Here is a 16,488-nt window from a genome sequence, read left to right on the forward strand (position 1 = left end):
CCCGACCATTCCTAATGGTCAAAAGCATCCATTCTGGAAAAACCTGTTTCCTAGGGGTTGAGGTGTAGCTCAGTGGTAGAGCACTGGGCGAGGTCCTGAGTTTGCTCCCCAGCATTGCAAAAAAAATAAAAATTTAAAAATTAAAAAAAAAAAAAGTAAACTGATGTTCAGACAGATAGCCCACACTGTGTCACAATATCATTCAGGACCTCCCACTTCAGAGCCCACCTCCCTTCCTGTCCACTTGCTGTTCTCTAGGGACAAACACTATAGGAAGGACCTGTTGGACCTGTCCCTGTCTGCTCACCTTCATCCCCCCACCATGGAGACAGCAGAAACAGCCTGTGAGCCCCCCACCCTCCCCTGAGCTCAGCTAGAGATGGCCCTCTGCTGCCTTCACACGTCTCCAGGATGACCTGCTCAAGATGGTGCCTTACACTGTACCCAGAGGGAAGCCTGGACCTTTCAGGAGGCAGCAGACCCTGCTAGGATTCCTCAGTCCTTTCCTGCTGAGAGGCAGCTGTGTCCAATGCCAGGGGCCACTGTCCTCCAAGGGCCTGGCTCACAACTCCACGTAGCCCAGGCTCTGGCCCTAGGCACCCAGCTGCTGTGGTGGAGGGTGAGTCACCAGGCCTGGAATCTCAAGTGTTCCAGAGCTTCACCCCTCCCAGCCAGCTCCACATCTGCCCTCCAGATGTTGCCGCTTTAGAAACACTTCTGCTAACAGAGATCCAAGGTCAGGGGCATACCCGACCTTAGAAAAATACCTTCAGACCCCCACCAAGTGCCTGCCTTGGCTGATTAGGGATTCTCAAACCTAATTGGCCATACCTCTTGGGTACCTTTTTCCTCCATTGAAAATCTTATTGCCTAAGGGCCCTGGAGAGGTGGGAGTCTGGTGGGAGAAACAGCCCCTTCCTTCAGAGAGCTCCCAGTCAGATGGGCTCTTGAGTCAATTCCAAAATGATGGAAGAGACACAGCCCTGCCCTGAGGTAGCCTACACTCTGATAGAAGAGACCATCTCTGTCTCTGGGGAGCTTCCAATGTCTGGGAATAAAGGACCCAGAAGAAAAGCCTATGAAAACTATGATTTAAAAAAAACGAAAGAAACCAAAGTTCATCAAGTTCCTACCAAGTGTCCTCTTCAGGTTCAGCCTTCTGAAATCCTCACCATCACCTCATATACTCATTATACTCAAGGAAATGAAAGCACCATGGTTGGCTCCCAGCTAGTCAGGAACGCCCAGGATTCACACTCAGGTTGGAGTAGCTCATACATGGCACTTTGGTGTCACACTACATTGGTGGGACAAATCCCCTTGCTTTCTTTTCCCACTCTACCCTCTAGGCTGACAGCAAGCTTTCTCCCCCATCTGCATATTAAATAGTTCTACATTTAGGACAACCTCATGCACCAACAATGTCCCACTGTCCCAGCAGCAAGAGGGACTATCAAGCTAGAGAAGGATCACAGATGGGCTCTCATCCTCTGTTAGTGGAGGTCCCGCGCCAAGGCAAGCTGTGATCCAGGCAGGGGCTCTTTGGGGTCTCAGGGACAGAAGGCTCAGAGTGCTGAGCCTCCCCACCCCCAGGCTGGCCCCAAGCCAGTCACTGGGTGAACAAACTGCCCAGGACCTTTGGAAAGAATAATGCCTGAGGTACACATCAGGAGGGCCTGTGGCAGTGGAAAATGCAGTGGAAACGCTGAATCTATGTTCCCTGAGCTCTCTGTCTGCTTTGTGGCACCCAGGGTGGAACAAAAGGCTGGCCTTCCTGTCATTGTGCCAGAGCCCTAGGAGGCCTCTGCTCAGGGTACAGATTCATGGAGCTCAAAGCTCTCTGAGGCTCCTTCATCCCCAGGAAGAGGCTCTGCAAAGAGGGGAGACAGAAATGCTGCCCTGAACAACAGAGATCCAGGTTGGAGAGAGACAGTTTCTTTCCGTGGGAACAGGAGTTTGGGCCTTGCAGGATCTCATTCAATCCTTGCTCATGGGCCTGTTATGGGGCGGGGGCCCTGGCAAGGAATCCAGAATCTAATGCTGATTCCAGCTCCTTCTCTCCTTCTCAGCTTCTTCTCTGGCCCCCCAAAGCACCCCAGATTCAGAGGCTCTCACCTGTTGGTTACTAGCTCAGTATGGCCAAGGCTAGGTTTCTGCCCACGTTGTCCTGGCCTGACAAGAGGGTTGTACTGTTAGAGGAGGCATGGCCGGTTCATCCCCATAACCCATAAAAGAGAAGATTCCAAGAGAAGCTGGAAAACCAATGACCTTTCGATTTTGCCAACCAATAGCATCCTAGCCTGCTCCATATCCTGTCATCCAAGACACTGGGCTTTACATTCTGAACAATAAAGCCTAAGAGGAAGAAAGCAAGAATCTTATTTTTTGACAGGGAGCAGTTAGTTTGTATTAGTTGGAACTAAGCTCAAGCAAAGAAGGACTTTTTAGGATACACCCAGCAAGCTGGAGGCAACAGCAATGGAGGGTGACAGAGCGCTACTCTGCCTGGTCACTGAGCTTCCTCAGCTCACCACCCTTTTCGGTCTTCCTACAGGATGCTCCAGACCAAGGCTCCTACCCTAGACTTTCTTCTAGTCTGGAGAGGAGGAGATATGCTCTGGGCCTGCTTTCTCAGCCCAAAAGATGCTGAGCTGCGGGTTGCTAGACCTAGAGGAGGGCGTGGGGATGGGGCTGAGTTTTGCTGGGCAATTGTGCCCTCTTGTGGCAACAACAGGAAGCTGCAAGGACATGCAGACAAAGGGTGAAACAGATTCTTTTCTCCCTTTCCCAGAATCCTTCTATGGGGCCTTTATTATGCACCTATTGGTAGATAGCACTGGACCCTTCCCCAAACGAAGCGGGGAGACACTGGCTTCTAAATGAAACCTTCCCTGGAGGAGGAGACCACTCCTTCCACATTCCAGCTACAGGCCTTCCCTGCCCACACACTTTATCAATAAGTCCTTGAATGGACAAAGCCACTCTCATCTGACCACATGTGTAGCAGGCGCCTCATCTGGGTCAAAGCCTGCTCCTGGCCTTCCTGAAAGCCCTGCTCTAAGAGGCCAACTCTGGCGAAGGCCCTGAGCCCTCTGCAGAGGCTGAAAACTTCAGCTACAGAACAGTCACTGTTCATGATGGTTTATGTCCAGTGTCGGATTCTCCAAGGCACACTTCCAATTGTTCCAAATAGACTGGGAGCCTCCCAAGGGCAGGAGTATTGCCTGAGAACCTATTTCATGACACCCCTTTACAACCAAGCCTCGTTCTGGCTTCTCAGCAGGATTGTAAGAACCATAAATCAATCTCGATTTTTAGAGTGGGAACTCAGGCCCTGGAAGGTCAAGTGATTTGCACAAGAGCTGCCATTTGTCTCATGCCCACAGCTTTCCACCCACCTGGGGCCATGTGAAATGTGCTATATGCATTATCTTTTCAGTCCTTATGAGTGAGATTGTCCAGGGAGCTACGTTATAATTATCCCCATTTTACAGATGAAGGCATGGAGTCGTTGAGGGGATAAATAAAAAGCTCAAAGTCACACAGAAAGTGGTAGAAGCATAGGAACCCAGCCTGTCTCACCCTTACTCAATCCTGTTTGGTTTTTGAAGGGCCAGGCCTCCTCCTTCCTGCCCCTCCAAGGGCCTCATACAGGGCTCCACACCCACTTCCAACGCTGCCCACCACATAGACAAGCTTCTTTTTATGGTCCTGGAGGAGTCTTTTGTCCTTCTACAGAAAATCCCAGAAATGACATTTAGATGCATCAACTCCTATTGGAACAAAACCCACATCTGACATTTCTCACCATTATTCCAGTAAAGGGATTGGATGCCGGTGAGTGATTCCTAGGCCTTAATTACTCTTGCTTTCCAGTCTAAGCAGTGTGGGGTCCTCGGTTAACCCATCTAAAATCTGGGAAGATTGAGAAATATTAGCAGCAGAGGAAGGTGCTCATGGGGAGGCTGGAGTTCAGCACACTGCGGGTGGCTGGGTGGTTTTTTATGTTAGTTCTCCCTGAAAAAACAGTGAGTCCTTGGGGCCACAGGGCAGCTTTGGAAGTGATCTCCCCATGGAGGATGAATGTCCTGAAATCAAGCCCCAGCAGAGACCCACTAAGTCACTACGTGTGTGTGGGCACGCAATCACCAGGACATGCCTAATTACTGTCTGGAGGGGTGGGCTGGACTGAGGGACACTGGTCAAGTACATATGCTAACTTTTGTCTTTCTTCCAAAATCACTATGCACTGTTCTGCAGAGGGAAACGCAGGGGCTGGGATTTTTACTGGCCCCTCAGAGGCCTGGGATCCGGTCTTGGATACTAATTGCAAACCGCCCTGGCTGAATGACGGGGGTTGAAATGTGGCATTTCAACATCACTGTTGGTGGCGTGGGAATGCAAAGGAATCTTAACTTGACACCAAAGCAGACTTCTCTGGGGCTTCCTAACAGGAACAGCAGCCCATTTTCATCTCAGGCCCCTCCAGCTATTAAGGAGGGCCCTGTGGTTTGGCAGGATCATAGAGGCCTGGGGAACATGGAGTCAGGGCTGCTGGGTCTCTGGCTGACTCACTGTCACCCTAGATGTACCCACCCGCATGAGCTTTTGCCTGTGATGCACACCACTGCAGAAAGCTCATTAGAAGCAAGCTCCTGATTTTATAGGGGACCTTTTCCAGTAGGTGCTCTCATAGGGTTCTTGAGTGGCAGACTCCAGACAGAACTATACACCAGCCTCAGAAGCTGGCATTACACCCACCCATGGACCCCCCCCCCCCAGCTGCCCCCTCTAGTACCTAGGAACTCAGTTGGCTCCAGAATCCCCAAACCCCTCTCGCCTTTCTTGGCTTCTCTTTCGGAAACACCTTTTTCCTGCCCCATTAGGCTATTGGGTTTCCTGCAGGGGAAGAGGGCCTGTTAACCAGGTACTATTTATAGCAGGTCTCCCTCCTTCTAGACCTCACCAAGGTGAGGGGCCATGGTGCAGGAAGTGGGATGGAGACTGCTTGGGGCTTTCCAGGATCCTGGCCACCAGGAGAAGCAAATTGAGGCCCAAATGAGGGGCAGAACCCAGAGGAAGCATCAATGTATTTTCTGATCCCTAAACTGGTTCTTCCTCCTGACTCACCCATGCCTGTTAGGAGTCCCACAGTTATTTGAGGCCCTCCGGGTCCAGAACTTAGGGAAAAGGCCACAGGCTTTACATCTGAAGAAAACCTGAGGTCACATTTTGTAGATGAGGAAACAGACCAAGAGAGGAGAGATATGATTGAGGTCACCTAGGAAATTAAAAACAGATCCCCGGGCTAAAATCATCTGACCCCGGTCTAACACATAACAACTCCAAAGGATGACCTCATTCAATCCCATGAGCAGGTGAGGTGGCTCCTCAGGGGTTGAAATGACACCAATGAAGACAGCTGATATTCTAATTCCAAGTGTCTCAGAATGTGGCCTTATTTGGAATAGGGTCGTTGCAGATGTAATTCTTTAAGATGAGGTTTGTTGAACTTGGCCCCAAATCCAATACCACTGGTGTCCTTCTAAGAAAAAAGAAATCTGGAAACATATAGAGGGAAGATGATATGAAGACCTCAGATGGTCTTGCAAAGATGGAGAGAGATTGGAGCAGTGTGTCTACAAGCCAAGGAATGTCAGCAATCACCAGAAGCTACGGGAGGCACAGATGGATACTCCTGGACAGGGTTTAGAGGGAGGGTAGCCTTAGAGATACTTGCAATTTGGGCTTCTGGCCTCTAGAACTGAGACAATAAATTTCTGTTGTTTTAAACCATGTAGTTTGAGGAACTTTGTTACAGCAGCCATAACAAACTGATACGTGGTATCATACCCACTTGACAGATGAGGACTCTAAGACTAAAGCAAGTTAAGTGAGTTACACACTCCAAGGAGCAGGACCAACTCGACTCCCAGTCCAATCCTCTTCCAAACAGGCTGCACACCTTTTTGATTCTCCACTCTGTGGCCCTCCCATGTTCCAAATCCTGTTGGATTTTCCTTTGTAAAAATGTCTCACCCACTCACCCTTCCTTTCCTTTCACAGCAGGGCCACCATAGCTCAGACATTCCATGCCAGGAGGATGTCAGTTGATCTGCTAGTCCAGTTCTCCCTTTCCCAACCATTATTCATCAACACAACTTCATCCAATGCTTTCGGTGCACCAGGTCCTGTGCTAGGCCCTGAGCTCCCATCAATCAACAAAACTGACCTGGTCCCTGTCACTCGGACTATAATCCCGATAAACACTGCCTCTACATGTCACCTCCCAGCTCTCTAGTGTCTTCCCACCACTGAATGACTCGGGTCCTGCATAGGACCCTTTGTTTCTCAGATGCAGGGTCATAGGGTCCTGCTTGTCAACACGTGCCAGCTCAATTCAGGCCAGAGGACAACATTGGGTCCTGTGGGGAAATCAGGGTCCCCCTACCAATGCTAAGAACTTCCAGCCCTAGGAGGCAAAGGAGGCACCAGTCCATGAAGTAAAGAAAGATATCGAGGGCTGGGGTTGTGGCTCAGAGGTAGAGCGCTCGCCTAGCCTGTGTGAGGCACTGGGTTCGATCCTCAGCACCACATAAAATAAAATAAAGATATTGTGTCCACCTATAACTAAAAAAATAAATATTAAAAAGAACGACTCTGAAGCCACAGAAATGAGACTTGGTCTGAGTCAAAGAAGGGGACACTGTGAAGACAAAATCCAGAGGACATACTAGCTTATCTTTTTTTAAAATATTTTTTAGTTGTCAATGGATCTTTATTTAAATGTGGTGCTGAGAATCCAACCCAGTGCCTGACACATGCTAGGCAAGCGCTCTACCACTGAGCCACCACCCCAGCCCCCTCCCAGCATATCTAAAATGTCGAAATGCCGTCAGATTCCCCAGCGCTGCTTGACAGATGGGAAACCCAGAGTGACTACAAGGATTCTCCAGAACCCAACTGTGGTGACCTTCATACATCAGAACGTACAAGGAGTAAACTACCACATTGAACATGGATAAATCTCAAAAAACATGATGTTGAGCCAAGAGTCCAGACAGAAAATAGAACCTACCACACGATTCCACTTATATGAAGTTCAAGAACAGGCAAAGCTAATGGATGGTGACCCAAATCAGCACAGCGCAACCGTGGCTGGCGGGGTGAGGCTCTGATAAAAGGGACAGGAAGGAAACTGCAGGCGGGTGGAATGTTCTATATCTGGATTAGGGTGTGGGGTACCTGTATGTGTGTGTGTGTGTGTGTGCTTGTCGAAATGCATCGAGATGGACACAAGATGTGTGGATTTCTCTGTAAATCATACTTCAGTTAAGATAGAATAGAACAAGAGCAGAGGAAAGGGTTCCCTGAATCTCAGTTGGAGGGGAAGCCTGGCCCACAGCCTGGGGTCAGAGAAGGCTGCTACAGGTGAACGGACACCCGCATTTTCTCCACTTCCCTCCCTAGGCCTGACATCTTGCTCAGACTCTGTTCTGTCCCCCAGCTGGGTTCCGGCAGCAGCCCAGGTCTCTCTACAAAGAGGCAGATGGAAGTAAATAGAGCAGGCAGCCCTGGCCCATGGGCCACTAAACCCAGGCTCTCTCTGGATTTGTGAGCCAGGCCTTTGCCTCCGAGGCGTCCAGGCTGGGCCCTCCCTGGTGTCCTATTGCCATGGAGACTGCCCCCCTGCCTGTCTTTTGGCCCATAAGCCTTGAGTTCAGCATCTCAAATCTCTCACCTTCCCATATACTTTGCCTTAGCCACATCTGTGACTCCTCCTCCCAAAGCCAATGCTATTTATAATGCCCTGAAACAGCTTGGGCCAGATAATAGGCAGCTTTTGCCAAACAAAACCCCAGGCCACTCCACTCCCCATCACCGCCCGCCCCCCCAGAGGCCTGCAATCTGGACCCCCTGGGACCCGCAGGGACTATATATCTTCGAACCGGCACCAGAGACGGTCCTCCCACTCATCCCTCTGACCCCCAGACGGGGAGACATCCCCCCGCCTGTATATAAACACCCCTTTGGGGATAAATCCACCCGGAAGCGTTGTCTGCAGGGCTGGGAACTGAATGTTTGAGGCATCTTTGGCTTTGTTCTGTCACTCTGCCTGTCCCACATAGACTGCAGTGGACCAAGTGTTTATGCATGCGGGTGCAGCCAGCACCGGGCAGCCAGACCAAGCGAGCACGTGGGTAATGGCCGCTTTTAGCTCTATGCCAGAGGGCGTTTAACACCTTCTCGAATGTTCCTCACAATGCTGTGAGTTATTATCATCTCCATTTTATACATGAGGAAATTGAAGCCCAGGAGAGTTGTAGGAACCCAAATGAGGCTGACTTAAAAACCTGTGTTTTCCATCATGCCACCTGCTTGAAGCAGGTGCCAGGGAGAGACCAAGGAAGCAGGGAGGTGGCCTCTAGGCTGGCCAGGGAAGTTCAGGACTGAAGGTACTGCTGTGGGCGGGAGAAAGAAGAGAGGCATCCATTCCTGCCTGCCCCTCAGCAAGGCTTAAGCTTAACCACATCCCTTACCCCTGAGTAATCAATCTTCAAATATTTCCTGAGCTCCTACTATGTGCCAGGACCCAGCTAGGCCACTGGCCTATTTTAAGCCCCGCGGTGCTGGTCTTACTGGCTTTTCTCTGCTTTGGGCTTCCTCTCCCAGACTCGATCAGCTTGCCAGCCCCCACCCAACATCTGGCCCCAGCCCTGCCATCTTCAACACAGAGGCCTTTGTCTGGGACTGGATGTGACACAGGACTGTCACAGTCTCAGTGGCCAGCTCAGCAGCAGCCCTTCCCACCCGCTTCCCACAGCCACCCAATCCTGCGGTCATTCTCTGGGCCTCTCTTCTATCCTCTGATTTTCTGGCCAGGGCTAACGAGAAGACGTGGGAGATGACTCAGAGGTGTGATGTGGTGTCTTTGTGATGACATTCAGTCCGGAGACTGGTAAAGAGTGACAGAGACTGCGATTTCACAGGACATGTGTAAATTGGGAGGGGGGCAAGTTTATTAGCTCCAGACCAGCTAAAAAATTTAGCAAAGGAGTTTAGTGGGTTGTTAGCCTAAGTTCATATAAAAGTTATTTCTAACTAATGAGAAAAGGAGAAAGAGAACTCAAAATACAAGACTTCTTTATTGTTTCTTTGACGACGTGGGTAAAAAATGACCTAATAATAAAATTAGTGATAAATTTTCAAATAGTTTTTATTGTTGCTGGATGTAATGGCACACACACATAATCCCAGCAGTTTGAGAGTCTGAGGCAGGAGGTTTGCAAGTTCAAAGTCAGCCTCAGCAAATAAATGAGGTCCTTAGCAATTTAGACCCTGTCTCAAAATGAAAATAAAATAAAATAAAATAAAAATGAACTAGAGCTATGGCTCAGTGGTTAAGCACCCCTAGGATCAATCCCTGGTACCAAAAAAAAATTTTTTTATTATAAAATAAATTTGGGGGCTGGGGATGTGGCTCAAGCGGTAGCGCGCTCGCCTGGCATGCGTGCGGCCCGGGTTCGATCCTCAGCACCACATACCAACGGGGATGTTGTGTCCGCCGAGAACTAAACAATAAATATTAAAAATTCTCTCTCTCCTCTCTCACTCTCTCTTAAAAAAAATTTAAAATAAAATAAAATAAAATAAAATAAATTTGGGGGTAAGGGTGTGGCTCAGTGATATAGCACATGCTTAGCATGTTTAAAGCCCTGGGTTTGATCCCCAGCACTCTCTCCCATATAATAATAATAAATTAAAGCTGGACATGGTGGCACATGCCTAAAATCCCAGCAACTTGGGAGGTTGAGGCAGGAGGATTGCAAGTTCAAAGCCAGCCTCAGCAAAATCAAGGTGCTAAGCAACTCAGTGAGATTCTGTCTCTAAATAAAATACAAAGTAGGGCTGAGGATGTGGCTCAGTGGTTGAATGCCCTTAAGTTCAATCCCTGATACCAAATAATAATAAATAATAAGTCAAAGTAAATCTTAAGGACTTGTAAGATAAATTCAATAGCAAAATTAATAATAAAAACCTAATGATTTCTGCATTAGTATAACAGACATAATGTCTGTGGTTAAGTTCCATCGCCCATTAAGGATGCTGCCCACCTCTGCCATCCAGACCCTGGAGCGTATTGGAAAGGACAAAGAGCAGGAGTCAGAGGACCTAAGTTCCCCACTTGATTCCCTGAAGCTATGCCCCTTTGGGCCAGTCATGTAGCCTCTCTGAGTCCTGTTTTCACCATCAGTAGAAACGGAAATCCTTGTCCTGACCAGATCACAAGGCTGCTGTGATAAGCAAGTGGGGTGCTGGCCAGGGAGTCCCTGGGCTTAGATCACACATTAGCGAGGGACTTCTGCAGTGAAGCCTGAGGACAGCCGATGACAGCAGGGTGGGATTGGGTCAGGGGATGTCAATCGAGGTTTGCTCTGTCCTCAGGGTCAGGCTATGACCTGGACCCTGAGTGGTGTGGGTCTCAAACGCTCACCCAGATGCACCTCAGGACCTACACCTGCGCCTACCAGCTGTCCCACCTGTTCCCAGAAAGAAGGCCCACGGACAAGGAATTGTTGATATCCAAATACTTTTTTTTTCAGTACTAGGGATTGAGCCTAGAGGTGTCTACTACTGAGCTACATTTCCTGCCTGGAATTTGTAATCCTCCACTGTCAGCCTCCTGAATAACAGGGATTATAGGCATGCTTCCCCACAACCAACTTTCCAAATACTTTTAAAAAGTGAAATTATACAAATCCTTCAAACATGTTCCAACTAAAACATGAACTCTGAATATGGGCCATTGGGGTGCGGCTGCATCTCGCTGGGCATACTTGTTTTTGGCTCTCTGCGGGGTGGGGGCGGTGAGAGCTATGGCACCCCCAGGGGTCTGGCACCCTCTCTGACCCAGCTCAACATTTCAGGGAAGCTTCCCCAGGCCGGGCCTTGGGTCCTGCTCCCCTGTCTGTGCCTAGAAACCAGGATATTGAATTCAAAGCCTACCACTGTCATGGCTATTATGGGTGGTCCCACCGGAAGGTACAGAAGGTGTTAGGATAATAAGCAACACTTTCTGTCCCACCCAAACCCTAGATAACACACTAATAGCTCTCCTCCCTGTTTTGACACCTCTGTCAATGACAATCACCGTCATTGCCTTTAAAATAGATGAGGATAGACCACTTACACCAAATACAGCTCTCACTCTCCTGTCCTTCAGGTATTTGATTTTAGTTCCTTTATCTATCTATCTATTTATTTATTGTACTTTTAAAAAAAATTTATCAGTTGTTGATGGACCTTTATTTTATTTATTTATTTATATGTGGTACTGAGAATCGAACCCAGTGCCTCACACATGCTACGCAAGCGCTCTACCACTGAGCCACAACCCCAGCCCCTATTTATTGTACTTTGAATTTTAGAATTTGGTTTCTTGTTTCATGACACTTGACAAACTCCTGAAGTCCTCTGGGTGAGATGAGGGTGTTGGAGGCCCTACTCTTCCTCCTCCTCTCCTACCTTCAGTCAGCCCACCCACTGCAATGGAGCATAAGGAGCTTTGCTCATTGATTCCCAGTAAATGTCATTTTTATGTGATCTCGACTATGTAGATGTTGTTTAATCCTAGCCTCAGAGGGTCTCAATCTCACTTTCCTCATCTGTGAAATGCGGAAACCATAGCATGTCCTTACACCTCATCAGACCTGGTGAAGAGGGTAAGAAATGTGAATGACAGCCGGCTTTTCACAAATAGAATATCTTATTTTTCTATATTTATAACATGACACACAGAATGAACAGTAATGATGGCTCATACTATTTGGGCAATTTATATAACTTTCCAAACTGATTTCTCACTCGTAAAATGGAGAGAATACGAGCACCTATCTCAGTTATCATAAAGATATAAATAGATGATATAAATTAAAGTGCTTCTCAGCTTGGTACGGTGCTGCTTGCCTGCAGTTCCAGATACTCAAAGAGACAGAAGCAGGAGAATCACTTGAGCCCAGAAGTTCGAAACCAGCCTGGGCAACACAGTGAGCCTGCATCTCAAAAATAAATAAATAAAGTGCATTAATTTTAATTTTATTTATTTGTTTGTTTATTCATTTATTTATTTTTCATTCAGTGCATAACTATCACAATTTAAGGGATGATCAGGATCTTATTTCCTTCTTTCTAGGAAAGATAACTTCAATCCTCAACACAGAAGGATATGGATTAAGAAGTGCATAGCATCTGGGCAGAGGCGCATGCCTATAAACCTAATGACTGAGGAGGTCAAGGCAGGAGGATTGTGAGTTAAAAGCCAGCCTCAGCCACTTAGTGAGACCCTAATTTAAAATTTAAAAAGTGGAGAGGGGATGTGGCTCAGTGGTTGAGTGTCCTTGGATTCAATCCCTGGTACCAAAAAAAATAAAAGTAAAAAAATTTTCATAGCCCTCTTTAAAGGGGACTTAGAAAACAACTGGGGAATTTGAGTATGGCCTACATATTAAACAATTCTCTTAAATCCAATTTTACTGGGTGCAATTAAGGTATTAAGGGTACATAGGAGGGGCTGGGGATGTGGCTCAAGCGGTAGCCTGCTTGCCTGGCATGCTTGCGGCCCGGGTTCGATCCTCAGCACCACATACCAACAAAGATGTTGTGTCCGCCGAAAACTAAAAAATAAATATTAAAAAATTCTCTCTCTCTCTCTCTCTCTCTCTCTCTCTCTCTCTCTCTCTTTCTCTAAAAAAAGGGGGGGTATATAGGAGAATTGTCCTTGTTTTTAGGAAATAGGTGCATACGTATTTAGAGGTTGAATGTCATGATGTCAAGAAATTATTTTCAGGGCTGGGGTTGTGCCTAGCATGCACGAGGCACTGGGTTCGATCCTCAGTACCACATAAATATAAAATAAAGATATGTGTCCCCCTAAAACTTAAGAATAAATATTTAAAAAACAACAACAAAAAAGAAATTATTTTCAAATGGTTCAGAATAAAAAGTTTTATCATCTGTAGGCCTATATAGAGATAATGAATGTCTAGATTCACTAATGTCTTGCTATACTGTGCTTTAAAGAGAGTCAGCAGTAGAGTCAAATGTTAACAATCAGTGGATCAAGATATTCATTGTAGTAGTCTTTTCACCTTTTCTACTGATTTGATAGCTTTCAAAATAAAACCTTGTGGAGGGAAACTTGCAACACTGGAAAGCACCTTATCTGCTCACTCACTGTCCCTGGACATTGGGTGTGAGCACTGACGAAGCAGCTTCCAAACTCCTCCCAGGGAGGCACAGGTGTGATTTGCTGATGCCTTTCTTTCTTTCTTTCTTTTTTGATACTGGGGTTTAAACCCAGGGGCGCTTAACCACTGAGCCACATCCCCAGTCCTTTTTATTTTGAGTCAGGTTCTCGGGAAGTTGTTAAGGGCTTTGCTAAGTTCCTACAGCTGGCCTTGAACTTTCAATCTTCCTGTCTCAGCCTTTCAAGTCTGGTATAACGGTATGCCGCCATAGTGCTCGGCTTGCTGATGCCCTCTTAAAGCTCCTGGGTAAAGCTGATGGTGCCCAGGTGGCAATGGATGGCACCAAGGTCTGGGGGCCGACATTCACACATGGCAGTGTGGATCGCCTTGTGAAACTGAGCCCCTCTGAAGCTTGGGAGAGGGAGAGCCCCATGTCCTTATAGAATCACAAGACAAGGCAAGGCAGGCAGCTGCTGAGTTGGGGTCCTGGCAGCGGCTCCTTAACCGTGTGTCTCATCAGCTGTCTCTCCTTTGTTCAAGGCAAGCAGGAAGAGAACAGTTGGTGTCTTGGCACTGCCCGGAACCAGTAACTCCTTTTCAGTCTACTTAATTATCTGCACCAATGAGCTGGGAAAGAGCACTGGAAATTGACTTTAGTAATAATTTATTGAGGACCTATGTTTGAAGTCTACAAAAAAAAATATAGATAACACCAAAAACGAAGTGGAATGACTCGAAAACCAGTGGTGAAAGGTAAATGATATAGTCAGATTCATTCCTTTCAGCCTTCATTTAACCCTCCCCAGACAGTTCTCGGGTTTTCAATCTACAAATGGAAAACAAAAATCTGCTTTGCTTAACTGATTCTAGGTGATCTGCCTGTGGATAATCTGTGCCAGGGAGCTCAGAACTGGAGTGTGGCACTTCTGCACACATGTGGAGATAAACTGTTTGTTGTTAGGATGACAAGAGAGAGGAAACGTCTGGCATTGATTAAGCATATACCTTTAGCATCCCAGGGACCAGGTCAGGTCTTTCACAATCTCACTTGATTCATGCAATCATACTCTGACTGAATTTCCCAAACTTGCAATATTTTTGGAATCAGTGTGGTGTGGGGATCAAGATCAGGCAAGTAGGGAACCACTGTCCTATGAGAAAAGGCATTTTTTTGTTTCACTTTTCCTGGGGAAGAAGCTGAGTCTCTAAGAGTTTTCCTAAACTGCCTAAGGTCACACTGACAGCAGCAATAATGCTAATGTGGAAGGTATATAACTTAATTGCCAATGTTTGGCTAATACTCAGAATGTACTAGACTTTACATGGGAGGTCAAGATTTGAAACTTGACTCCAAGTCTGACTCATTTCATGATTCAAAATCTTGCTAGTGTATCACACATCTTCCCTTGAAGTCTATGATAACATATCAAGGACTATCTGAAGGAAACCGGGCTGTTGAGACCAAGGAGGAAGAGATGGGGTCAGATGTGTGACAGCTGTTTCCAAACAGTGAAAGACTGACATTTTGAAGGCAATTACACTTGTTCTGCCCGGCTTGTTCTGCACATCCCCCACTTTATTTGGGAATGCATTTTGGTGAAGCCCACTAATCTTTTGGTGTCTTTCACCAATGGGTGGAAGTTACACCCATGGCAGATTAATACAAGAGAAACTCTGAAAGAACTGTCCAAATAGGGAATAAAATGATTTCAACACACTGTTAAGAGTCCCCAGCAACAGATGTAGCTGAGCTGCATGCCCCTGGAAGGGGAGGGGAGAAGGAGGAGAGGAGTCCTTTCCAACTCTGAAAGTTAAATTCTCCGGAAGTTGCCATTTACTCTATTTACAAATGGATTTTAAAATCAGGGAAGGGATGTAAAGTGGGTCAGTATTACTGACCAGATGGGGAGGGAGTTGCATCACTAAAAGCTGTGACCAGTCAAGGGGTCCAGGGAATAAATCAGCTCAACCATGGAGTGTTTCTAACCCTCACAGCGCATCAGCATTACCAAGGGAGATTTTTTTTTTTTTTTTTTTTTTTTTAACGACAGCTACAGGAGCTGCATTCTAAACCAAATGAAGCTGTATCTCTGGGGATGGGCCCAGGAATCAGAAAGGCTTAAAAACTCCCCAGGTACGGCTATTTCTCAAACAAGATGGAGAAGCACTGAGCTAGAGGAAATGGAATTCCCCCTGAGGCCCTTTTGTTGTGCTCTCTGAGCCTCACGATGACCGATGACCAGAAACTAAGATGACCAGATGACCAGAAACTGCACCAGTCTCATCCTGGCTGGGGGACTTGTTGGGAGATTGTTTGGGAGACCAGAAGCTAAGGCTCTTTAACCCTGTAATTCTTGAAGCCTTGACCTTTCTAGGTATTACAAAGTGTTTGCAAATTTATAGACAGGAGGTAGAATGGTGGCTGCTAGGGACTGGGGGGAGGGACGGGGAGTAATTCTATAATGGATACAAGGTCTAATTTGGAAAGATTTAAGACATTCTGGAGATAGTTGGTGGTGATGATTCCACAACAATGAGAACATATTTAATGTCACTGAACATCAGTACCCTTAAAAGCATTTAAAACAGCAAATTCTATGTTATATATGCATTTTACCACAACATAAAGATTTTAAATGTTTCAAGGATAATAATTATACAGAAAAATGTAATTACATGCATCAACTCATCCCACTGAAGGTTGATGCTTTACTATTGCTTTGGTGACATGAAACTTTGAAGATTAAAAAAAAGAAAAAGAAAAAGAAAGAACAAAATACAAAAACTATCTTTCAGAGGAATTTATCCCAGGAATGCAAGGGTGGTTCAACATAAGAAAAATAATCAATTAACAAAAATAATCACATTAACAAAATTAAGGAAAAAAGCTAACCACATGATTATTTCAAGTGATGTAGGAAAAAGCATTTGACAAAATCCAACATCCTTTCACTATAGAAACACTTAGAAAACTAGAAATAGAAAGGAATTTCCTCAATATGATAAAGGGCATCTATGAGAAACCCACAGCTAATATCACACGCAATGGAGAAAGACGATTTCAATCTTTCCCACTAAGATGGGGAACAAGAGGGGCAGGCTGGCTTTCACTGCTGCTACTCAACACTGTACTGAAAGTTCTAGCCAGAGCAATTAGGCTGGGAACTAGAAAAATAAAGAGAATCTAAATTAGAAAGGAAGAAGTAAAACTATCTCTATTCATAATTGACCTGATCCCATA

General features: G+C 46.4%; 2 protein-coding genes across 3 annotated transcripts in view; one reads left to right on the plus strand and one right to left on the minus strand.

Annotated features, from left to right (window-relative positions):
• Nav1 (neuron navigator 1) overlaps positions 1–16,488 on the minus strand; it is a 249,895-nt gene that overhangs the window by 229,870 nt on the left and 3,537 nt on the right. The gene's annotated exons all lie outside the window — the stretch shown is intronic.
• Tnni1 (troponin I1, slow skeletal type) overlaps positions 15,073–16,488 on the plus strand; it is a 112,507-nt gene continuing 111,091 nt past the window's right edge. Inside the window, exon 1 of the mRNA XM_077802996.1 lies at positions 15,073–15,077. The gene's annotated coding sequence lies outside the window, so the exon portion shown is untranslated. The remainder of the gene's footprint in view (positions 15,078–16,488) is intronic.

Source organism: Urocitellus parryii, chromosome 9 (assembly GCF_045843805.1).
Source record: "Urocitellus parryii isolate mUroPar1 chromosome 9, mUroPar1.hap1, whole genome shotgun sequence".
In the NCBI taxonomy this organism is placed as follows: domain Eukaryota; kingdom Metazoa; phylum Chordata; class Mammalia; order Rodentia; family Sciuridae; genus Urocitellus; species Urocitellus parryii.